This window comes from Anabrus simplex, chromosome 7, assembly GCF_040414725.1.
Source record: "Anabrus simplex isolate iqAnaSimp1 chromosome 7, ASM4041472v1, whole genome shotgun sequence".
Taxonomy (NCBI): domain Eukaryota; kingdom Metazoa; phylum Arthropoda; class Insecta; order Orthoptera; family Tettigoniidae; genus Anabrus; species Anabrus simplex.
In genome coordinates, this window is record NC_090271.1 from 6,628,621 (window position 1) to 6,654,627 (window position 26,007).

The window sequence follows — 26,007 nt, forward strand, 5'->3', positions numbered from 1 at the left end:
TTTTCTGCAGTCCTTCGATATAGAATCCTCCTTCAATAGGCTGTCCTCTGAGATTGCGAAGTAAATACGTAACAGGATTAGTAAGCTTAACACTTCTGATTTGAAAATTTTCAGTGCTCCAGTTAGGTGTGTATCCTTTTGCAAAGATAGACTTGTGTTTGCTGATGCGAACGAAATCACCTTCTTTAAAGCGATGGCGACGTGGATCAGCTGTTTTAAGTACAAGATGAATAGCATCTATACGAGGTGTATTCGTTGTAACAAGACGTGGCTTTGTTCCGATAGTGCGATGAGGTGTATCGTTGTAGGTAGATAAAAGTCTAGGTAGCAGATCAATCCAACGATATGAACCTTGTGCTGTAAATTCTCGCCACATCATTGTTTTGAGTGTACGATTAAATCGTTCTACAATACTTGCCTTGAGATTGCTGAACGTAGAGTAGTGTTGAATGCCAAGTAACTTGAGGTAAGAAGAAAATCCTTGTTGCAAAACTCTTTACCTTGATCAGTATGAAGAAGCCTTGGGCAGCGTTTCGATTCTTCAACAATATGTTTAAATGCTTCTTTAACCTGAGCTGCTGTTTTAGAACGCATGGGTTGTGCAAAAGCAAACTTCGAGTACACATCGATAACAGTAAGTAGATACTTATACCCCTTATTACTGGAGGCATATGGAATCATTTCTACTAAGTCTGCTTGCCAGAGATCACCTTTTCCTTCTGTAATAACGCGTCTGCGACAGTAGGTGCGACGTGCTGGTTTATGTAACTCTTGTGCGATGTTTACCTTTATAGGTGAGATCTTCTCTTAACGAGCCATTACAAAATAATACCTGCATAACGTAGTTCACTTTCTATTTCTAGAATTTCTGATCCGTGACCTGTGTGACCAGCCTCTTGCGATGCTCTTAAAAGTTTGGGTCATTCCAGTATCTTACATCCACATATGGCAACAAAGGCTTGTAGATAACATCAAGTCCACGTGCAGTCGGAAACAGCTTAAAAATAAACTCACGATACTTGTAACTCTTATTTGCATTTACAGCTTCTGTTCTCTTTTAATTACGTCGTGTTGCGTCAGTAGCAAAAAGTATTTCTTTATATTTTTTAGGATCATCTTGTAAAATTATATCCTTGTCAGGTATTCGTGAGAAAAGAAGTTCTAAGAGTCCTTTCGTAGGTTTATAGGTAACACTTTTTACAATGAGCTTGTTGTTATTAATCTTAACATTTGAATTTCCTATCCAGAAACAGTCATCTTCGTAGCGAATACCGTAGGTAGTGTCAGTTTGTCTTGTAAAAAGGTTTTCTATATAAGGTGCAAAGAGAGATCCATAGGTATCTTGAATAAAAGTTCTAAACTGATTGTGATACTCTGGTGTAATCATAACCTCAGGAAAAGATGGTAGATTTTGCGTCGATGTAATAGGTGTTTCAGCAATAACATCTATAGTTAAAAGCTCAACACGCTTAGATGGTGATGTATCATTAAGTTCTTCTTCTTCCTTATCTTCCTCTTCCCCTTCTTGATCTACATCCTGCTTCTTCTCTTCCTTATCTTGTTCATGCTTTTCTTCTTCTTCTTCTTCATGCTTCTCTTTATGATATGATGTTTGCATAGAAGCAAAACTTGAAGTAGACTGCGGTAATGAAGTAGAATGAAAAATTTCTTTTTGAGTGGTGTACTTAGTTGTGTTTTTTTCATAAATCCGTGTCTGCTTGAATACGTTTAAGCTCTTTAAATTTCCGTCGAATATTGTTTCGAGCTTGGATGATATGTTTTGTAATCTCCTTGCTAGATGTTAACATGATGAAGGTTTTTAATCAAGTAGTTACTGTAATTCTGTGTTAATGCATATAAAATGATCGAAACCCATGTGATATCGTCCATGCTGAACATCACTTTCTTTATCAATAACTAAAAAGATGTAACGGTGTAATGACCAACATTTAGCACACATACATTTAAAGTCATCGAATGTCATATCAGTGTTAACATGATCATTATATACATGTCGCAGGTTGCGCTCATCTTGCCGAAAAAGCACAATAACATTTGCGTTGTCGCGTATCAACTGCTTAGGCACACGAGAATAGGTTTGGCAAAATAGATGCAATCAACATATTTATGCCGACCCATACTAAAGAATGCACGAATAACGTTTTGCTGTTCTGTTGCAACATCATCAAAGATCATAACAGAATTAGGAAGCACATCGTCTGGTGATGGTACTTGCTCATGCGAATTAAATTTAAAATATATTATTCCATCTTTAACTAGATCGTGCATTACAGTTTGTAGAATAGTATATAGCGGTTGATAGAGTGACTTTGAAAAAACGTAAATATTCTCGAAGCGTATACCATTTACAGAAGTAATATGTGTGAGTAAAAGATTTGTTTTCCTGCGTCCCGATGGACCTGATATAATACATCGAACAGTAAAAGGAAACAACGTTCCATGACGTTTTCTTGTAGTTGTACTAGAACTAGGTAAGAGATGTGGTACAATGTCGGAAACAGGTAGTGTGTCTTGCTGCTTTATAATCTTCATGATAACTGAATCATAAAGTACGTAATAGTAATATATATTAAACGAAACAAGAGGTAACGGTTAGTTTATGATTTGCTCTTGACGACTAAAGTCGTGTACAGCATGGTGAAACAACGATATCCAAACGACATGAAGAAGAAGAAGAAAGTAAAAACTGTTGGATGGAAAGATGTTATAAAGGCTGCGCAAAAAACTATTCGAGGGGAATACAATCCTCGTGTATGTCTACTGTACGAGTTCTGTAGTCTTTGACTGTTAGATGGAGTGGCCAGTTTTGGATGACTTGAATTTTAGATATGCTGGTCCGTGGCAGATAACCTATGGCTGGAAATGCATATGTAAGTATGGGCCGTATTAGTGTCGTGTAAATTAGTTTTATGTTTCGTTGAGATAGTGTGGTTCTTAAGTGTATAAGTGGGTATAACATTAAGATTTGTTGTCTGGCGCGCTGTGTAGTGTTGTGGAGATGTTCTTGAAGTCGTAGAGTGTTGTCTAGGGTAATTACAAGGTGTTTGTGGCTTGTGACCCATTATATGGGCTGGTTATGAAGTGTGAGTTGTTGTGCGTGTCTCCTGGTGAAGTGTATTGCTTTTGTTTTGTAACGGTTTATCGCCCAGCGCTGATCTCGAGGTTATCTGCGCTATTCGTGCTAATGAACTTGAGTGATTAGTATGCGAAGGACAGTAATGGAGGAAAGACATTATTTATAATAATAAGAAGAAGGTGCGCTCAGCTGAGCATCTTAGTCCTTACTGTAGTCTGTAATCGACTTCGTTCTTTTCGTGCACTTTAGTATGTGGTATGTGTCACAATTTTTGCCGCACAGCACACACACACACGCAATCTACGTCTGCTTTGTGAAATCGCTTGTTAATACACAGCTTGTAGTGAAAGCCGTGTACTGAAAGTCTAGCTATCACATGTTTTCGCTTCTGGTTTTCTCTGGTCCAGGACTTTTCCACTATAGCAGGTGAGCTGTAGAATTCCAGCTGTATTTTTTCCCTCTTCTTATTTCGGTTCCTTAGTAGCTCTTGATATGGTCCTGTTGATGATAGGTGGTGTTGGGTCCCGATGTCCTCTATGAAGTAGGCAAAGATACGCCTCAAAGACATTAAACTAGCTATCTCGTAAAAGAAACGATCTTCAGTACATATTATGGAGAGTGCTGCGCTCTCTAGTGCAGCCATGGAAACGCATAAACGATTTGAATCGAGGTCGACACAACTCATTTGAATATAAAATCTTTGCATTAGAGGAACATGCTAATGAAGCATGTTTCAGTTCTCTCATGCCGGCAGTAGTTTCCCAACCATCATAATTCTCATGTTGAGCTACTGTGTCTTCAAATTTTGAAACTTTAATACTGTCAAAGTTTTCGATATGAAAGGTGCACGCCATAAATACGGTGCCATTACTGTAGAACACTTTTGCTTGTTCACTCAAATGATAGTCTATACTGAAATTTTTTAGTTCTCTGAAGATAGTGTACAACACCATTTATATATCTAAAAATTAGGCGACACTGTTTTCTAACTGAGCTACAACATTTCTCAATTTATTTAAAATTTCTGTAAAGGAAGAAGACTGCTCTGGGCAATAAATACCAAACAAAGCGAGATCAAATTCTCCTGCTTTCACTAACTCGTTGTACTCGTGCAGCACGCCACTGATCTACCGGAACGCTGAATCCAAACTTCCGTGATGTTTAGGCCTAAAATTACACTCATCAAGTTTTGTAAAAATGCGTCACTGTAGAAAATAAATGTATGACCCGAATACGTATTCAGAGCTGTATGTATGTTTGTATCTGGCCGAACATTCCACATAGACATTCCACTTGACAACATTAAACTCGCATAGTCTGGTTGTTGATGATCATGACAATCTCGCCGGATGGTCTTTCATAAACGGCCGTAACGTTTTTGAAATCTTGAGGCAAGAATGTCAACCAATCCGTAATAAGTTGAGGACGCTTTTTTTATCGTTGAAGAATTATCGACATCGAAAATCCAAAACCATTTTTCATGAAATAGGTACATCAGTTGGTTGACGATTAAAAAAGTGTTTACATTCAAATCGCACAGTTTAGGTTCAGTCTTTGGTAACTCGGGCCGCGGTGTATGGTTTTCTGGTTCGGTAGCTTTCCCATACAGACTTTGAATAGCGATAATATCATCCTGGTGTAGTTCTATTTGATTTTTATTGTACGCGTACATGATGGCATCTGGATTATTTGAATGTGCTATTCCTAGAGCATGTCCAGTTTCGTGTAGCAAAACAGCATAAAGATTTGTTTGACCTTGTGGTGTATTGGGGTCTATATTCAAGCACCAACTTTCGTGTTGATCGATATGAATTTCAATCGGTGAATTAATGCTATTTGGGTAATTTGCGTGAGCCAGCATTCCATCTTTACCATCAAATCTACCAGAACATTGGCCGCCAATTTTATGATTTCGATGTGGATTTCCTCGCTTGTTAGAAATAATGCTATCTGGATTCCGTATATCATTTTAAAATTCTAGATCAGCATGTTGTTGCCACACTTCGAAAGCAGCTTCAGCTATTTCTAGTACTTGTTGATTTCCTAAAGCATAATGCTATTTTATATTTTTATTGTTCCACTTGTTCTTTCTCGTACTGAAATAGATTTCATCGTCCGGAACTGCTGATTAATTCTAATGTTGCTTGGTCTAATGTTCCAGTAACTTCGAGACTGTAGTACTCTTTGAATAATTTTAGAGCTTGTTGATAAGTCGTTACATTTACTTCTGAAATTTGTTTTTCATCTACAGCTGATAGATAACTGAATTCATGTAAATAATTTATGGTAGTTAGACTTTGATTGATTAGTGTTGGATAGCCATCCAACACTGAGATCAAGGCTGAAACAAGAATTAGTCTGTTCATTTATGTAACCGAAAATTGTAAATATCTAAGGGTCTCTTTACAATACCACACTGTCTTTCGGTACCCAACTGTTGTGCGAATGATTGAACCCAAGCCACTTGACATCTCCTTTGTTTCGTAGCACTTTTTCAACCAAGTAGTCTTTAGGATGTTTGGTTTTGTGTAGTTCTTGTTCGTAGAATATAGCTTTAATTTCTTCGCCTGTAGAGTCTTTAAGAAAGTAGTAGGATGGATTCGTTGCAAAAACTTTGTAAATTGTAAATATTTCTATCAACCGGTTACCTGTGTATCCCTTTACAAAAAGTCCTTTTATTTTGCTTACGCGTACGTAGTCACCTATTTTAAATTTTGGTTTTGTGTGTAGAGTAGTATCAGAATAAAAATGATCATATACAACTTCTTGGTTCTTTATACTTACATCGACTGGTTTCATTTTGATCGCGCGATGTACTGTGTGATTGTACTCGTGTACTAATTTTGGAAGCAAATCGACCCACTTATAATTTCCTTGCACAGAAAACTGCTTCCACATTTTTTCCTTCAGTGTTCTATTAAATCACCCTATGATTGTATACGTAGAGTAGTGGTTGTAAAAGTCTTTACCTTTATCTGTCTGTATATTTTTGGAGATCTATTTGACGTTATAATGTTGCATCTCGTACACATTCACCATGCGAACTTGGAAAAAACATCGATGATCGTTAGTAAATATCTGTACCCTTTATTTATTTTTGAAATTCCTCTCAAGTCACCAGAGTCAATTTCTACAAGATCAGCTTGCCATAGATCATCGATACTGTACACGATTGTTTTTCTAGTAGGAGACTTTCATCTAGTCGGTCTATGTACTTCATCAAAGATATATTCTCGAACACCATCACCAATCAATAATTGACTTTTCTTTGTTTTGCATTTCCCCGCAATTCTCTCTCGACCATTTGTTGTTGTCACTCGGCGAGCATCAGCTGTGGCCATTTGTTTTTGCACTTCATGCACCAGATACGATTCATTTATAGTGAGGAAAATTGAATTCAGTCCCCACTAAACTATTGCATCTCCAAAACTAGAGTCGTCGTAGCGCCATTAAAGTCGATCAAGTTATCTTCTTCATCTGTGATCTCAAGACGTATATTTTGAATTTTTGTCATGAAGAGGTACAAACAGTGGGCATTGCGGTTCGTAGATGATGGGACCAGCGAAATGAGCATCTAGCATAAAAGAAGCAATCACGTTTGTTTCTCGGTGGTAGTGGTGCCCATCTTTTTCAAACATGCCATCGGCTAAATTAAAGTGAACTTTGATAATCTCGATGGGAATTATTTTTGGAATGTCACGCGCAAGAGTTATTCTTCTAGGCTCTACAATTTGATTACTGAACCCAATACTGACCCGATACTCTGTTCTTTATCAAAGTACAATTTAAAGTCACTTTTGATTTCAACTCTGTTTAGCTGTTTATTTGCTTCAATATTTATGTTGGTAGCGTTGAAAGGGGCTTCACTCTGAATCACTTTTTCTAAATCTTCTGGTGTTTGTTGGCCTAGAGGAATATTTATTGGTTGTACAGGTTCCTTATCTTTTTCATAATGTAGTTTATTGTTTTTTGAAGTAACATTTGGCGTCAGAAATCGAAAATAACACCCCGCAAGTCTAACTTGTGTAAATGTGTTGCTGATAGGCAGGGTTAGTCTTTCTTCTAGGGTAGATGGATCCCCACTCGGCTTAAATAATCTACTCATTTATAGGCAAATAAATGAAGACGGACTGGGAACTAAAAATAAGACTTCCTGAAAAGAAAGTTAAACATAGACATGGAGAACTTTTGCCGAATTCTATTCGTTGTGCCATCATTGGGCCAAGTGGATTAAACGACGCTGATGATAGATAACTACCTCCTAGCTCCAGGATGGCTCAATTTTAAAAAAATCATACACTTGTACGTTTATTCAAAAAGCTTAGACCAACCAAAGTATCAGGACCTCATCAGCAGTTGCAAGAAAATTGAAGATAAAAGCGGTCAATCGATAGCTTCGTTCTTCGACAATAAGGAGGATGCTACACCTTTAGATGAGTGCGAAGATTGTTCTGTAGTTTTATTTGACGATTTTATTCTAGAAAATCAAGACATCGTTAGGGAATATTTTACTTGAACTTTTTAAATATATTCAGTCTAGACGACACCAACCTAAATCTCGTTTACCATGAAAAAGTCGGTGGAGACATGAAACTTGAGAGATTTAAAGACATGTGCAGTAACGGTTGGAATCAGGATGACTTTGGATTTGTACGACATACTTCACTCGTAAAGCACACAATGGCAGATGCAACGTTTTAAAAATATAAACACACACACGCATACATCAATCTCTTTTTCCGCCAAATAAGTGCTAGCCCATAATGAGTCTGTGGTGGATAAACAGCCAAAGAAGAAGAAGCAAATCAAACAAGCAACAGGAGATTATGAAACAACAGTTAATCAAGCAAATAAAAATCTTAAAAAACTTCAAGAACTAAAAGAAGGTTTCAGAGCCTGGAACTTAAAGCCGATAACAGAATACGAAAAATACAAAAAGGAAGATCAGCCCGTGATAGGTGCTATGGGTAAACTTCAAAATAAATTGGGGGAATCGAAGAGAATATCGTTAAAGCTATAGAAGAAAATAGACAAGTTGAAAAAATTAGTACCTTATAGACACGACTTTAATAATTTATTCCCGATACCTCCAACACCAGACGAAACGTCGTTTCAAAAAAGTTTATTTGCGAGTGGTGAATCAATCCCTTCTCCAGTGAAAAGAAGTTTGGAACCACTTTTGGAACAAGTTGAAAAGCAAGAAAGAAATAGAATGATCAAGAAAAGGTGTGTTGTAGGATAAACCAAATCTCATCAACGTAGGACATAAGTTACTAGAAGCCCTCAACAATGCCAACGATTTTATATTTGGATTTAGGCGAGTAGGAAAAGGGAGGTTTATTGGAGATTCGAGTAATTTTCGAGCACAATGATTTTGTTGTTGAGGAAACCGGCAAAAATATATAGGAACCAAAGGCCTCTTATCACTGTTAACGAGAAAAGATATATTTAACAAAGAGTACACAGCGGAAGATTTAGATCACTACGAAGAAGTTGCAATAGACACAAATTTAATTTATGAGAACTACGACCAGTCTACAAAAAGTAAGATGATCTACTGGAAACAAATGGATGCTTATTCTAAGTGATCTGTGGAAACAAATAAAAGAAGAAAAGGTATAGGAAAAAATCGAGATCAAAGTCTGTAAGCACTCCTCCAGAAACTGGCACAGGATTTGTAAAGCAATACACGGAAAAGCCAGTAGAATATGTGTGGATGAATGATGTTCGAGATTTGATCGATAGACTTGTAGTCGTTCATGGAGAGGAAAATGTCGCAACAATATTTTTTTCATCGAGAAATTTGGAATCACACAAATGCTAACGAGTAAGTTTAGTGACTTTATTGTCAATCATCCTAAAGGCATTCCTTATCTCATCCGGTTCTTGAGTAATCTTCCTCATACGTTTTGGAATTCGGAAAAGCATTGAACAATTCACGTCTTCCACATTCCAGGATATAATTATTGCGGTCAACTGGGCTTTAAAAGAGCATAGCAAACACACACCTTGATGCGGGACTTAATCTACCACCTCTGTTTGAAAACTTATCGAGGGAACCCGGGTAATGACCGGCTCCAATGGTAAAAACAGTTAAGATTGGGTAATAGGCTGGCGAGCTCGTAAGTTAACGAAATGCATTTAAAAATCGAGAGATATTGAGAAGTTAGAAGGGATTACTATCATAGACATAAAGGTAACCCTGAAGGGCATGAGGAGCAAAGAATGAGAATGAGACAAGTACGTAGTAAGGAAAAGCTCTTCAAAGAAACTTTTAAAGAATTGTGCCAAATAGAAATTTAAGATGGATCAGTATAATAAGGAGCCGTTTGAGAGACTGAACGGGTGTGGTGGTGAGGGGACTGATCAGCCCCGATGATCCATTAAAATAGAGCCCCGGCCTCCAGGGAAACTTGGAAGGATAACCGTCGTATACCAAGTTAGGAAAAAAGATTAGCGCGTGAAGATAAAGGAAGAGATCGTCTTGATGAAGCTTGTAAAATTCACGACATCGCGTACAGAGATTACAAAGATTTAGAACATAGACATGAAGCCGATAAAGAATTACAAAAAGCGGCGAAAGAAAGATTGCTAAGTAAAGATGCAGACTTGAAGGAAAGAATAGCATCAGCAGCCGTTACCGCAGCCATGTACGCAAAAGAAAATTAGGAATGGGTATCAAAGTCGATCAAAATGGATTAGGACTGTAAAGCATTTCTACTGTCTTTATATGAGTTATTTTAGTATCAAGTTTGTGCGTTGTCCAAGTGGCAAACCTACACCTAAGTCTATTTCTTTCAAATTTTCTAACGATCAGCTAATGAAATACGATTTCCTCGATGATTATCTAACTGAAGCACAAAAGAAAAAGAAGAAAACTCAGATAAAGAAAAGTGGAAGTTTACTTAAAGTAAAAATAAGAAATATAAGGGTCTTGTAATATGAAGACATACTGAGTGTTCAGAGGTAGCAAGTTGTGCAATCAGAAGAAATGGTTTGGTCGAGTTGTGGAAGTAGTAAACTGCACCCTCCTAATTGCGTTATATGTCTTCTAGAAAAGGTGAATAGACGTTGAACGAAAAGGGGAGTTTTCGTTGTGATTGGCTGTAGTCAGTTTCCATAGCGAAAGAACTTCGATACTGTTCCAGAAATACGGGCGAAACGTGGAGAGAGGATAAAACCAGGAGGGCACACCCTGGAAGGTGCTTTGTTTGGAACATTTCTACCGGGAGTTCCGAGCGGAAGCTCTGTCTGTCAGGTCTTCGATAATAATAACAATCATAAGATCTAAGAGTCCTCCACGCCAATGTCTTCGTTATTAAGTAACATTTGAGGTCGTGGAGAAGCTTGTAAATACTGTATATAAACTCATCTGTCTGCAATTCAAAGTGGTATAAGGGAAGCTGTGAAATTTAGTTCTCTCACACGTAGCGAATCCCCCAGGACCTTAGAAGTAAACACACAAACCGTTCGGGGAGCAATCTGACATAACACTTCACGTCGTGAAAATACCAGTGTAACGACAGTGGTAAAAGGATAGATTTCGAAGTATTATAATTTACATAACATAAGACTTGCAGAGGTACAGGAATTGATTACAAACTGTTTACAATTACATAACATAAGACTTGCAGAGGTACAGGAATAGATTACAGAGTATTTAAAATTAAATAAGATAGGAGTTGCAGTAGTACAAGAAAAGACAACAAAGTATTTAGAATATTACATAACATAAGGGTTGCACAAGTAAAAGAATAGATTACGGAGTATTCACATAACATAAGGGTTGCAGAGGATAAAGAATAGATTTCGGAGTATTTACAATTGCATAATATGAGTTGCAGAAGTACAAGAATAGATTGTAGAGTATTTACATAACATAAGAGTTGCAGAGGTAAAAGAATAGATTCCAGAGTATTTACAATTGCATAATATGAGTTGCAGAAGTACAAGAATAGATTGTAGAGTATTTACATAACATAAGAGTTGCAGAGGTAAAAGAATAGATTTCAGAGTATTTACAATTGCATAATATGAGTTACAGAAGTACAAGAATAGATAGTAGAGTATTTACATTTACATAACATAACAGTTTCAGAAGTACAAGAATAGACTACAGAGTATTTTCAATTATATAACATAAGAGTTTCAGAAGTACAAGAATAGACTACAGAGTATTTACAATTACATGACAGTTGCAGAGGAACAAGAATAGATTTCAGATTATTTACAATTACATAATAGTAGCAGAGGAACAAGAATAGATTTCAGATTATTTACAATTACATAACAGTTGCAGAGGAACAAGAATAGATTTCAGATTATTTACAATTACATAACAGTTGGAGAGGAACAAGAATAGATTTCAGATTATTTACAATTACACAATGTAAGATCCGCAGAGGTACAAGAATAAGTTACAGAGTATTTACAGTTACATAACATAACACTTGCAGAGGTACAAGAATAGATTACAGATTATTTACAATTACGAACAAAACAGTTGCAGAGGTACAAGAGTAGATTACGGAGAATTTACAATTACATATCGTAAGAGTTCAGGAAATACAAGAATAGATTTCAGATTATTTACAAATACAGAACATAACAGTTCCAGAGGTACAGGAATAGATTGCAGGGTATTTACAATTACATAACATAAGAGTTGCAGAGGTACAAGAATAGATTTCAGAGTATTTACAATTACATAACATAAGAGTTGCAGAAGTACAAGAATAGATTTCAGAGTATTTACAATTACATAACACAAGAGTTGCAGGGGTACAAGAATAGATTTCAGAGAATTTACAATTACATAACATAAGAGATGCAGAGGTACAAGAATAGATTTCAGAGAATTTACAATTACATAACATAAGAGATGCAGAGGTACAAGAATAGATTTCAGAGAATTTACAATTACATAACACAAGAGTTTCAGAGGTACAAGAATAGATTTCAGAGAATTTACAATTACATAACACAAGAGTTTCAGAGGTACAAGAATAGATTTCAGAGAATTTACAATTACATAACACAAGAGTTTCAGAGGTACAAGAATATATTTCAGAGTGTTTACAAATACATAACATAAGATTTGCGGAGGTACAACAATAGATTTACAGTACATATACATATCACAAAAGTTGAGCAAATTACACAGTTTGGCTTAATGAAAATGAAATGGATTCTCCAACTCTTCAGTAACTGTATTTGCAGAAACCAGGCGAAAGAGCCGAGCGATTGCCTTGCTAAAACTTGGCAAAGAAGGGAATAATGATCCATGGAATTTTTGACCAATTACTCTACTATGTTACGTTTACAAACTGCTGGAATGATTGATCCTCAATCGCCTATTACCTGTAATTGACCTCAGCAATCTGGATTTCGTCCTGGTAAAACTGTACCGGACAGTTGTTAAACCTCAGTTGGCCACTGTTGTCTGCTCTGCTGGTCGCTCGTGTCACAACACTGTACTTGTTTCCTGTTCTACTTGTGTGAATTCGTTTAATTGTGTTTTCAGTGAAGCAGTGAAAAGATAAGTAATGTCATTGCAACAAAATTTGTAAGGAGGATTACTTTGAAATGCATATTTGAACGTGTGACGTAGGTTGTGCAATATAGTTAGGATATCTTGAGAGCTTTCTCCACAACAAATCTTTCCATCACGGTTGTAAGAAATAAAAAAAAGAAAAATGCCAAAACGATATCTATGCATAGGCAACAGTGCGAAGTCGGTCACGCCAAAACAAGAAAAAGCAGAGTGGCTAGAAGCAGTACTGGGGCGAGGGGGGGATAATAGGAGAGGTTTACCGTGGTAGGAACCAAAATAAAAAAAAGAACAACACTTTTTCAAAGAATTTCTTAGGGTGACCAAGTCTATTGGAACAGCAACTATTACGAGAATACAGTACGCACTGACATACTTGGAGAATACAGATCCTCAAAAAAGTACAAGAGAGATAATTAAGCTAACCCTTTTTTGCAGAATTGAATTGACCAATATACAAAGAGATCCAAAAGGAACTGCCATGCAGGACCTACCTTTTTTGTTTTCCAATAGTTATACAGATAAATATATCAGATGATACATTTCTTGACTAGAGTTTTCTAAACTCTTTAAAAGAAAGACTCCCTTCTTTGTGAATAGAATTGGAGTAAAAAGTTTTATCACAGTACACACCTTCTTAAACAAGGAGAATAAGCCCGTGCAAAACCCCGGACATTGATCACAAAGGCAAATAGCTCGGATCGCCGTTAGGAGGAAAAGTATTGGAAAAAGGAGTAACCCAAGAAAAGTTTGACTAAATACTTACAAAATCGTTACTTTGAGCACTATCTCAGATAACTCCACCTAGTGTGAGTGATAACCATATAAGGGGACTAGATCACAAAACAAGTTTTCTCATTTTTTTGAAAAGGGAGGTGTCACACACACACAATCACTTCAATTAATTATTATTATCCGATCAACTTTGGAAGGAACAAGTGTACTTTTACTATGAAGATCAAAAAATTATTTGGCCACATTAAAAAATAAACGAAGATGCCAACAGGGCGCTCTAATATAAAAACCGTATACACCGAATAAATGAAAAAAGGGTAGGTTAAAAAGAAGGATCAGCACAATAATGATAAGTGAGGATGAAAAGAATGGAAACTCCGACTGCGTAATGGTTGAGAAAGTTCAGTCTGCCAATTTGTTTTTCCGGAATCATCTAAGCTTGAGAAAGTTCTGTTTGACTATGTTCAGGCTCAGTCCACATCACCAATATTACAGCACTTAAAAAAAAATAATCTCAATTTGAAGGTGGCAAGAAGCCAGGCTCGAAACAATGCCTTGAACATGTTCATAGCATGCCATCACGGGAATGCCAAAACAGGCTAAGTTAGAATTTTTAAACAAGTTTACTTAAAGAAATGTTTAGCTCACCAAAGCCCTTTTCAAGTCAACTCCATCAGCTGGTAGGGAAGAAAATGGCAGCGCACGGCAAGCCGTGCGAAGTCCGTAGCCCCCTCCACACACACACACACACACACACTATTTACAGAAGATGATGACAGTCTGCCCAAGACGAGCCAAGCAGTCCAATATATACACGCCCGGAAGCAAAGACCAGTTCATTCACAGCCAACTCGAAGTTCCGGCCTGCTAAACATGACAGTTCCATAGTGATGACGTCAGTTTTTTAGTGCAGCGATATGTAGGCACGAGTCTTGTTTACATGGTGGTTTCGTAGCACGTTGTTGTTATTTCAACGTTATTAGAGGTGTTCCTTTGTGTTTAAAAGTCATAACTGTCTGAAAACGCATCAGTAAAGGATGTATTTTCAGCAATAGTATGTGTTAAATGCTCTAGAATTCTAATTCGAGCAGCCTGATGTTAGGAAGTACTGCTAGGTTATGTGATAGGTTAAGTGTACCCACTGAGCTATTATGAATTGTCTAAAGTACTCTAAACTTTTATCATTTAATTATGATTATTACTACAATGTGTTAGTGTAGTGTATGCTCCTCTTTGCAAAATGGGGCGAACGTGTAGTGTGCCTGGATGTACATCCAATTACCGTTCAAATAAGGAGGTGGCTATCTCAACATCTGCGTTTCCTATCTATAAGGAGAAGCGAGCTAAATGGATTCATGCTATATACCGATCTAATTTTGAACTCATTAAATATTCCTGTGTCTGTATTAATCATTTTGCCGAAAATCACATATTTCGAGTTGATACTGCAAAACGACCAGATGGTTCCGTTTTAACTGTGCCTAGGTTAAAGCCAAAACTAACTGACGATGCTGTGACAACTATATTTCCTGGGCAGCCGTCAGATATACGTCTCAACCAACACCTGCCAAACGAAAATCGCCAGAAGAAGATATCAAATTATGAGGACTTGTTGCGTAAGTTAACAACCCTAAATGTACTTGAATTTTCTACCAAAACTGATGTCTGTAAAGTTTTGTTTTACAAGCTTCAAACCAAATTAATACTTGCTAAAGCTGTGCAGAGAGGGGTTGAAACAGCTTACAGATTTTGTTTTTCAAATTGCTGTGGAGGGCTACACTTTATTTCAGACCTTGATATCTGATTTTAGAGATGCCTTTTTGAACACCAGAAGTCACAGGGATGTTTTTACAAACTTTTTGGAAATGAAAATTGAAGAAACTGGCAATTACCTACTGTGATAAGTGTGTGTGTGGTATAGGGTTCATTAGTATTCTGTCCAACATCTGCCACATTTTCGGAAACATTTTTGTAACACTTACTCAAAAATAATTAACAACAGCACTGTGCGCACAAACAAGCGTAAAATAATAACTTTTTAGAGACAACAGTTCGCCTATTAAGCATCAAATGATTTGTTATGGAGGGCTACATGTTAATTCAGGCCTTGATATCTGATTCAAAGATGTATTTTTAAACAGTGGAAATCGAAGGGATCTTTCTTTCAATGATTTGATAATGGAAGTTGAAAAACCTGGTAATTTCTGTGACAACTGTGGGTGTGTGCTGCAGAGTTAATGAGTGTTGTGTCCAAGATCTATCATATCATGGCACATAATTTTGCTGTCATTCATAAATAATTAATAATACTATATGCTCGAATAAGTGTAATGTGTAATATAAGGGCATTTTAGAGAGAGCAACAGCTTGCCAAGTGACCATCATACTACTTTTCAAATTGTGGAAAGGTACACGTTAACTCAGACCTTGATACCTCATTCAGTAGTAACTGTAGGGATGTTTCTTCCAGTGTTTTTTAATGAAAGTTGAAAAGCCTGGTAATTTCTGTGACAAGTATGGGTGTGAGCTTCAGAGTTAATGAGTGTTGTGTCCAAGATCTATAATATCATGGTAAATATTTTCCTGTCATTCATAAATAATTAATTAATGTGCTCAAATAAGTACAATATAATGGCATTTTAGAAACGGCAACAGTTTGCCTAGTGACTATCATACTACTTTTTAAATTGTGGAAAGCTACACATTAACTCATACCTTGATATCTGATTCAAAGATATTTTTAGACAGTGGAAATTCTAGGGATGTTTCTTTCAATGTTTTCAATGTTTTGATAATGAAAGTTGAAACCCCCGTAACAAGTGTGGGTGTGTGCTGCTTAGTTAACCCTAGAAGTGCCAAACGTCGCGCTTGCGACTCAATAGTGTGTCGCTAGAATGCCAACGTCGCACGCGCGACGCATAGTACATGCATTCGCTTAACCAGTCATAACATCATTTATCGTTCACTTACGCTATTTTAATAAGTAAGACATTGAAGAGGAAGCTTCAAGTCTTTCATCACACATTCCTCACTAGCCGAAAATGACTCAGTCAAGGTCAGGGTAAGCATAAATTCAGCACTCTTTCCTCATATTCCTGCCGTCTCAGTTGCTACGTAACTTCGCGCTCGCTCACTGTTCCTGTGAGTTTCTGTGAATATCTTTCGTTATCTTTCAACAGATTGAGTGTATTCTTAAATTGTTTCTTTTGAAGTGTAAACTTTCATCAGGGATGATAAGCTACGTCATTCAAGTGATGTTCACAAAGTTCTTGAAGATCATTGGGATGTTTCCTCTTGCAGCGATATATTTTCTTTAGCTGATGATTCTTCTGAGTGCGGAGAAGGATATATTCCAGAATCTGAAGTTGAAAGTGATTCCGATGAAGAGAGCAGGCCAGCCGACGTTTCATTCGATGATACTGTTTCCGTAGCACCAAAGTGGTGCAGGGTTTATCCACCGGAACCGGAGTTCGATGTTTCCGGGAAGTTCCGCGTAAGGGATCCTGGCATTTTGATCTGCCCGCCCCGAAACAGTCCATCTATTGTGCATTTCTACTTGTTCTTTAGGGATTTGATTTGGAAGCTCTTGGTAAAAGAAAGTAATGACTATGTGGCGAAATAAAAACCTAAACGACGTTCTGGAGAAATGTAGGCCTTTTCTCGTATGCGAACCTGGTTTGATGTAACTTTCTCCGAAATGATAAAATAAATTCCCATTCTAATAAATATGGGGTGCACCGTGAATGTTATAATAAATTGCAGCATTTCTGGAGGCCTAAGAGGCACGGCAGGAAAACAAAACTATCCGAGAATGGTTCCCAACAGTGCTCGGCGGCTGACGGAACTGTGTGTAGCTCGGAAATTTTAATTCTTTTACGATTTTATTTTGTTTTTACTTTTGAGAACTTAATGTTTTTAAAAACTAGAAGAAATTTCGCGTAATTTGTATATAGTGATTTTTTTTAAATGAGTGGTTATTTATTACTAATGGTGAACTTGAAAATATGAAAAATATTTTTTTAGTTTTCCAAACTTTTGATCGCCTGATACGCACCAGATATGCAAGTAAATGATCTAATACTTATATAAGCATCTTAAATAAATCTTTCTGAGTAATATGGTGTGCTGCATGCCTAACTTTTCTTCACTAAACGTGCTTAAATTTGTTAAAAACATAAATGTGTAATACGTGCGAAAATGGCCTGGCATTTAGGGAAAAACACTCGGCACTTCTAGGGTTAATGAGTGTTGTGACCAAGATCTGTCATATTTTGGAAAATACGTTTTTTTAATTATTCATGTGCTCAGACAAGCATAAAAAATTGCATTGCCTATTCCCCGTCATGGTACAGTCCACCGTACAGTAGCCTTTAGTCGAACATTTTACAATATGTATATATTACCTTGAGTGCATGGGAGAGTCTGACATCAAAAGTGTGTGTGGGTGGATGGAAAAAGGACTGGGTGAGCCCAAAACAGTAAAATAAATTTTCAGAGATGTGGACCAGAACAAACAAAGCAAACAGGGAGTAAATCCAAATACCAGACAATAAACATGAAAGAACTCTCCCTCAGTACGCAAGAAGGTTCAGGAGGAAAATTTCTTAAGTTCGGAAAAATGGGCCTGCCGAATATCCTGAGGGTTGGAGACAGACTGCAATTGAGCAGTAACCAAAGAGGGGAAAGAAAGAATTCGGTATGGGCCACTCCATAAAGGGGAAAGCTTAGCTGAAATATTATGTTGGGTAGAACTAATGGGATGGTATTTTAACAAAACCTGATCAAAAACTTGAACTTAGGCGGACGAAGACGGGAATTACATGTTTTACGGTAAAGGTCCCTGGCATGATTTAAATTACCAAGAGCTTTCCCTAGTTGAGAGTCAGTGAGTAAATGAGGAGGGGTAAGCAATAAAGAGGGCAAGTTCCAGTTTAAAGATAAAGGAGTATGAAGATCTCTTCCCAAGAAGAGTTTGGCGGGAGAAAAGGAGGTAGAATCATTAACAGTAGGATTTAAAGCTAAACAAAAGTGAGGGAGTTCACTATCCCATGTGTTTTGATCTTGGGAATGAAAAATGGAAAGAAAAGATTTAAGATTCCGGTGGTAAAGTTCAACAACATTTGCCTCAGGGTGATAGGGTGAGGTACAGACCTTTTTGATAGCATAAGAAAAACAGAAATTATAAAACACTTTGGAAGTAAAAATTGACGCGTTATCAGAGACCAGAATTTTAGGAATGCCTATAAGAGGAAAAACGTGATTAGTTAGTAAATTAATGATAATCTGGGAAGAAATGTTACGCAATGGGCGTACAACAAGAAATTTGAAAAAACCATCCAATAAAGTAAAGATGTAGGAGTTTGATTTGGAAGATTTGACCAAAGGACCGACAATGTCGATATAGAATTTCTCGGCCGGGTAAGTAGAGGGAGAGGCTGCATATATCCCAAAAGGTCGATGATTTTGGGGCTTATGCTTTTGGCACAGGTCGCAAGATCGGACCCAAGAGAAAATATCCTTTCGCATTTGGGGCCAAAAAAACTGAGAGGCAATGCGAGAATAAGATTTCGCCATTCCAATATGTCCACCAGTAGGGGATCCATGAAAATATTGAAATATCATGGGGCGTAATGCGGAGGGGAGAACCAGACGAGGAGTAGCCCGAGGAGTAGGTTTAAAGACAAGGAGTTGATTTACAATGCGAAAAGGCCCAGAATAATCATTAGAAGAAATATCGTTTTTCAATTGTTGGCAGTATGGATCGAGATTTTGATGGTCTTGGCAGGACTAAAAGGACAAAGAAAATCAGTAAGAGAAGAAATAGAATTTACCATAGCAACGGGAAGGTGGTGTATTTCGGAATCAGCAAGATGATGACCGTCAAATAGGCGAGATAACGCATCAGCGACCGAATTTTCAAAACCAGAAATAAATTTCAGAGAGAATTTGAAACGTGGCAAACGAAGCAACCAGCGACCAGTACGTCCAATTTTCGGAGCATTATTAAGTAACCAGGAAAGTGCTTGGTTATCAGTGCTCACGATAAACTCTCGATGATCGAGATAGTCGGAAAAATGTTCAATTGAAAGGATTAAAGCAAGTGCTTCCCGTTCATAAACGGAATATTTACGTTCCACAGGTGATAGTAAACGACTATAATAGGCAAAAGGCCGGGTTTCACCCTGTATAGTTTGTTGCAAGACGGCTCCAATGGCGACATCGGAAGCATCAGTAGAAAGCTCAAATGTAATGTTAAAATCAGGAATTTGTAAAAGAGGAGCTTGTGATAGTTTAGTTTTTAAACAGGAAATGCATTTTGCTGTAAGTCACCCCAGTGAAACTTTACGCCTTTGCGTTTCAATAAGTTAAGAGGTTCGGAAATATGGGAAAAATAGGTATATATTTTCCATAAAATCCAACCCTACCAAGAAAGGAACGTAACTGCTTAAAGTTCTTTGGAGTTGGGACTTTATGGATGGCAGAAACCCTATCCGGATCGACAGCAACACCGTTAGAACTGAGAATATGGCCTAAAAACTTAATCGAAGTTTGAGCAATTAAGACTTTAGAAGAATTAACCGTTAAACCCACGGAACGAAGACGCGTTATGACTTCAGGAACATGCTGTGGGTGAGTGGGAAGATCAGGGGAATAGATCAAAATATCGTCAACAAATGGGCACAAATATTGATATTTTATGCCAGAAAAAAGTGAATCAACCAAGCGTTGCATAATTTGAGAACCTAAATTAAGTCCGAAAGCAACTTTTTGAAACTGAAAAAGACCATTAGGAGTAATAAAGGCAGTGTAACGGGAGCTAATTTCGTCTAGGGGAATTTGATTGTATGCAGAATTAAATCGAAAATGGAGTAACATTTGGCGTTGGAAAAATGTTGAAAAGCGGACTGCAATTTGGGCATAGGATAGGAATCGTACAGTATACGGCCATTTAATTTACGATAATCTACGATGAATCTCGAATATCCATCGTGTTTATCGACAATAAAGGCAGGGGAAGCATAATTAGAAGAAGGAATTATAGTTTTGTCCCGAAGCATTTTATCAATTAATTGATTTCAAATTTTCATGCGAGGAGGGCTGAGAAAATAGGGGGATGAACGAACAGGAGTAGAATCAATTAAGTCAATATGAGCCTTGAAATTTTTGACCGTACCAAGAACAGGAGTAATGACATCAGAAAATTCAGTTAACAAAGAATCAATTCGACCAGAATGAATAGAATTGATACTGTGAGACATGGATGAAGTTGAAGAAGGATAATCAGCAATATTAATTAATGGAATAACCGTTGAAGAAAAATTAAAAGAAACCGTAGAGTTCATGGAATCAAAAATAAGACCAGTGTGGGAAAAAATCATAGCCTAAAATGAGAAGATAATTCCGAAACGACAAGAAAGGTAAACGGCCAAGAAAAATGTTGAATTTTAACCGTGAGGGAAATATGACCAAGTACATCAATAGGGTGATTAGAAACCAAAACACAACCGACAGTAGAAGGAAGAAAATGAAGGTGAGAAAATACCTTTTTCAGGGATTCAAAGAAAGATAAACTGATTAAAGAAACAGCAGCCCCTGAATCAAGAAGAGCGACTGAGGGGACATTATTAATAGTCAAGACAATATGAGAAGTAGGAGGTACAAATGACGAACTTTCCGTCAAAAAAAGTTGAGAGGAAAATTCAGACGGCAAAGAGCGAACATTTGAAACAAGAGTAGAGGGGGACTGAACAACAGAAACATATTTTGCCCATTATTACGCCTACTGTCTAATGACGCGGGTAAGCCACGTTTCCCGAATAGGGAGTAGCACAATTCCGAGATATATGACACTTTCCTTTACAACGGAAGCAAATAATAGGAGAAGGAGTATTACCAGAAGAAACGGATGTAGAAGATAAAGCACGAGAATCGAGAGGAGGTGGGATAGAGGAGTAATAAGAAATATCTCCCAGAGAACGAATGGCGTGAGATTGCGCTAAATTAAAAAGCTGAAGCATGGACGTAGGAGGATTTAAGGCATCGAAAAGCTGCCGAAAGGAAGGAGTAGCGTAGAATTGGACGATAGAAATTAAGTCATTGACAGAGTGAGCAATGTTTAAAATATCACTGTAGGTCGTAATCGAATCAAGATAGTCATGAGCAGGTTCGGTGGGAAGTTGATGGCGACGAATAAATTCAAGGCTCAGCTTACAACGTATTTCGTAAGGTAAGAAATAGTTGTGTATGGCATTCCGAATTGGAAAACTTAACATATTATCAACCCAAAATTTAGTTAAAAACCGGTAGTTTTAGGGGCAGTAATCCCATTAAGTGAGGAAAAGAAGCTAAACCAATATTTAGACATTTTCGTGCAGAAAAGAGCCACAAGGTCAAAATACGAGGATCAGTAGATTGTAATTTAGGGACTTGATCAAGAGATTGTTTTATGATCTGTACATTGAGAGAGGTATCAACAGACGTGTATTGAGGTAATAAAGGAGGAGGGGCTAAATATGAGTATCGGGAGGCATAGAATGAAGTTGAGGTAATGAAGAGGGCTTGCCCTCTGAATCAGTGAGCAAATCGGGAGAATGAACACGGAAAGATAATGTTGGGGTATCAGAAAAGGAGAATAAGTTACTAGTGGAAACCTCAGGTAAAGACCGAGTATGATACACTGGGGGTGGAGATAAATCGTTATCTTCGCCCAAGCGAAAATTATCCGAAAAGCAAGCCATAGTGTTACGAGAACAACCAAAACAAAATGCGAACAGATCTAAGGAGAAACCAAAAACTTGTATCAATTTAAACAAGACAATCTCATGAGAATGAGGAAGAAAGGAATGTCTGCTACCATATGTAACGTAGATTGTGCAATATAGTTAAGATATCTTGAGAGCTTTCTCCACAACAAATCTTTCCATCACGGTTGTAAGAAATAAAAAAAAATAAAAAATGCCAAAACGATATCTATGCATAGGCAACAGTGCGAAGTCGGTCACGCCAAAACAAGAAAAAGCAGAGTGGCTGGAAGCAGTACTGGGGCGAGGGGGGGATAATAGGAGAGGTTTACCGTGGTAGGTACCAAAATAAAAAAAAAAGAACAACACTTTTTCAAAGAATTTCTTAGGGTGACCAAGTCTATTGGAACAGCAACTATTACGAGAATACAGTACGCACTGACATACTTGGAGAATACAGATCCTCAAAAAAGTACAAGAGAGATAATTAAGCTAACCTTTTTTTCAGAATTGAATTGACCAATATACAAAGAGATCCAAAAGGAACTGCCATGCAGGACCAACCTTTTTTGTTTTCCAATAGTTATACAGATAAATATATCAGATGATACATTTCTTGACTAGAGTTTTCTAAACACTTTAAAAGAAAGACTCCCTTCTTTGTGAATAGAATTGGAGTAAAAAGTTTTATCACAGTACACACCTTGTTAAACAAGGAGAATAAGCCCGAGCAAAACCCCGGACATTGATCACAAAGGCAAATAGCTCGGATCGCCGTTAGGAGGAAAAGTATTGGAAAAAGGAGTAACCCAAGAAAAGTTTGAAAAATACTTACAAAATCGTTACTTTGAGCACTATCTCAGATAACTCCACCTAGCGTGAGTGATAACCATATAAGGGGACTAGATCACAAAACAAGTTTTCTCATTTTTCTGAAAACTCACTTCAAATAATTATAATTATTATTATTATCCGATCAACGTTGGAAGGAACAAGTATACTTTTACTATGAAGATCAAAAATTATTTGGCCACATTAAAAAACAAACGAAGATGCCTCCTGGGCGCTCTAATATAAAAACTATATACACAGAATAAAGGAAAAAAGGGTAGAGTAAAAAGAAGGATCAGCACAATAAGGATAAGTGAGGATGAAAAGAATGGAAACTCCGACTGCGTAATGGTTGAGAAAGTTCAGTCTGCCAATTTATGTTTTTCCGGAATCGTCTAAGCTTGAGAAAGTTCTGTTTGACTATGTTCAGGCTCAGTCCACATCATCAATATTACAGCACTTAAAAAAAAATAATATCAATTTGAAGGTGGCAAGAAGCCAGGCTCGAAACAAGGCCTTGAAAATTTTCATAGCATGCCATCACGGGAATGCCAAAACAGGCCAAGTTAGAATTTTTAAACAAGTTTACTTAAAGAAATGTTTAGCTCACCAAAGCCCTTTTCAAGTCAACTCCATCAGCTGATAGGGAAGAAAATGGCAGCACACGGCAAGCCGTGCGAAGTCCGTAGCACCCTCCACACACACACACACTATTTACAGAAGATGATGCCAGTCTGTCCAAGACGGACCAAGCAGTCCAATATATACACGCCCGGAAGCGAAGACCAGTTCATTCGAGAAAGATCATGTGACGTGGCAGATGACGTAGTAGGTGCGAGGCAGACAGAAAGACAGCAGTCAGTGTGTCGAGAAATGTCGGAGGGTAACGACAGGTGAGCAAAAAGTAAGGTAATTCCGATGATAGGAAAGAAGTATTGATAACCATAGCAGATAGTAATGATAGCCTATAGTGCTGTAGAAACATAAAATTGTAGAGTATCTGGAGATGTACATGCGACGAAGTTTGCAGAAACTCGTAGAACGTCGATCGAGAGGTTATGGCAGTAGCACGTTACAAACGTGAGAATAAACCTTCGGCGTGGGACGTACATAATTGGATCCTGTCACTGCTGAAACTCTCATCACATCAAATCGACACGATCCAGCTTGACAATCTGGAAACCGCAGCATATATTAAGGTAATTTCAACAGTGATTTACGAACGTTTGATATGTCACTATTCAGGGATTCAGACTATAATGTTAAGTGATGGTCGTATAGGAAATATTATGATTCCAGCTGACAGGGTACAAAAGAATGTTCGAATACTTAATGTTCCCCCAGTAAGTGCCTATAGAGTCCATTTCATTACCGTTAAGTAAATACGGGAAAGTGGTTGAACACAGGGAAGAGAAGTGGTCACAGCAATACCCCTTCAAAGTACGCAACGGTATACGTGTTATTAGAATGGAGTTAAAAGATCCAATACCTTCCTTCTTATATATTGAATGGTTTCGTGCACAGGTTATTTATGACGGCCAAACTAGAACATGCCTTGCTTGTAATTCGCCCAGTCACTTGAAACCAAACTGTCCGCTTCACCAGAATCGCTTGTCAGACAGAAGGAATATAAACAATGCCACATTCACAACTGTTAACTCCTCCGTCTGTGAACTACACCCCACTATACCATTTTCACCCTCGCTAAGCGAGCCACACAATAACGCCAGTAAACAAGCCCTGTGAGCAGATATACACAATGAGGAAAACACAGCACACAACCCGGCTATTGATAGGAATGAATTTCCTTCGGTCACGGAGAGTCAGAATAAATGTATGAAGACTGAGTTGGAACATACCATTTCCAAATCCCTACCTCCTGAAATCTAACAACAAATGAATGAAACTAAAGAGTGCCTTCCATATCCTTGGCCACAGTTAACTCCACGCCTGCCCAAGGATAATCCTGGATCTTAGCCAGACCCCGAACAACGCATCTCTCCCCTCTAGGATGGAAACCGAAGTTATGGGCAGTGCAGATGCGCCCGATCGGGACTTAATAGATACCGAAATGGCAGAGGAAGGTGTGGAACTGAAGAGTGTATTGGAGAAGAGAAACAAAGTAAGATGTCTTCACTTCGAATGAGAAACATAAATAAAACAAACAGTACGTCATCCACGGCGGACAAAAGCTTGAAGGACAGTCAACCATCACATACTTCCTTAAGCTGTAGGGACGCACGTCTACATACAAGAAAGAAGATTGCCGAGCGGAAAGGGTCTACTTCTAAATCGTCTGCACCAACCACTACCTGTTGTATCTACGTCTTCGCAAACATGAATACCTCTCTGTCTTGTTGTGGCGAGTCTTCTTGCAAGTTACGCCACCCTTAATATTAAAGGAACAAGGAGTGTTGTAACTCAAGCGCTGCTTAGTCGGTTCGTGAAAGAATATGATATTGATATCTTATTCCTCCAGGAAATTAATGAGACAAACTTCCATTTCTTATATAACTATGACTATATAACGAACGTAGGTGATAACTTCCAAGGAACTGCAATAGTATACAGGAAAGGAATTCAGCTCACTGATGTCATCATGGACCCTACGGGAATGTTTCTGACTGCCACCTATAATAGCACAAGATTGGTAAACGTATATAGCCCATCCGGGCCACAGTACAAACAGGACCGAAACCTATTTCTTACAAATGAAATAGTGCCCCATTTAGTGACACCTGGTGCAATACTTCCAGTAGGTGATTTTAACTACACTCTTCACCCACGAGACCAAACAGGTACTTTTAACTTTTGTCCAGGCCTTCATACACTAATACAGTCTATGCAGCTCAAGGATGTGTGGCAGCAGCTACACGGCTCACATGTCGAATTTACATATTGCAGTGATGAGTCGAAATCCAGGATAGATAGGATGTACGTATCCGCGACACAAGTGCAGCTCCGCAGAATGCTGAAATAAAACTAGTTAGTACTGTCCAATATCTTGGGTTGGTGATTGATAGGAACTTGAACTGGACAGACCATGTTGAATA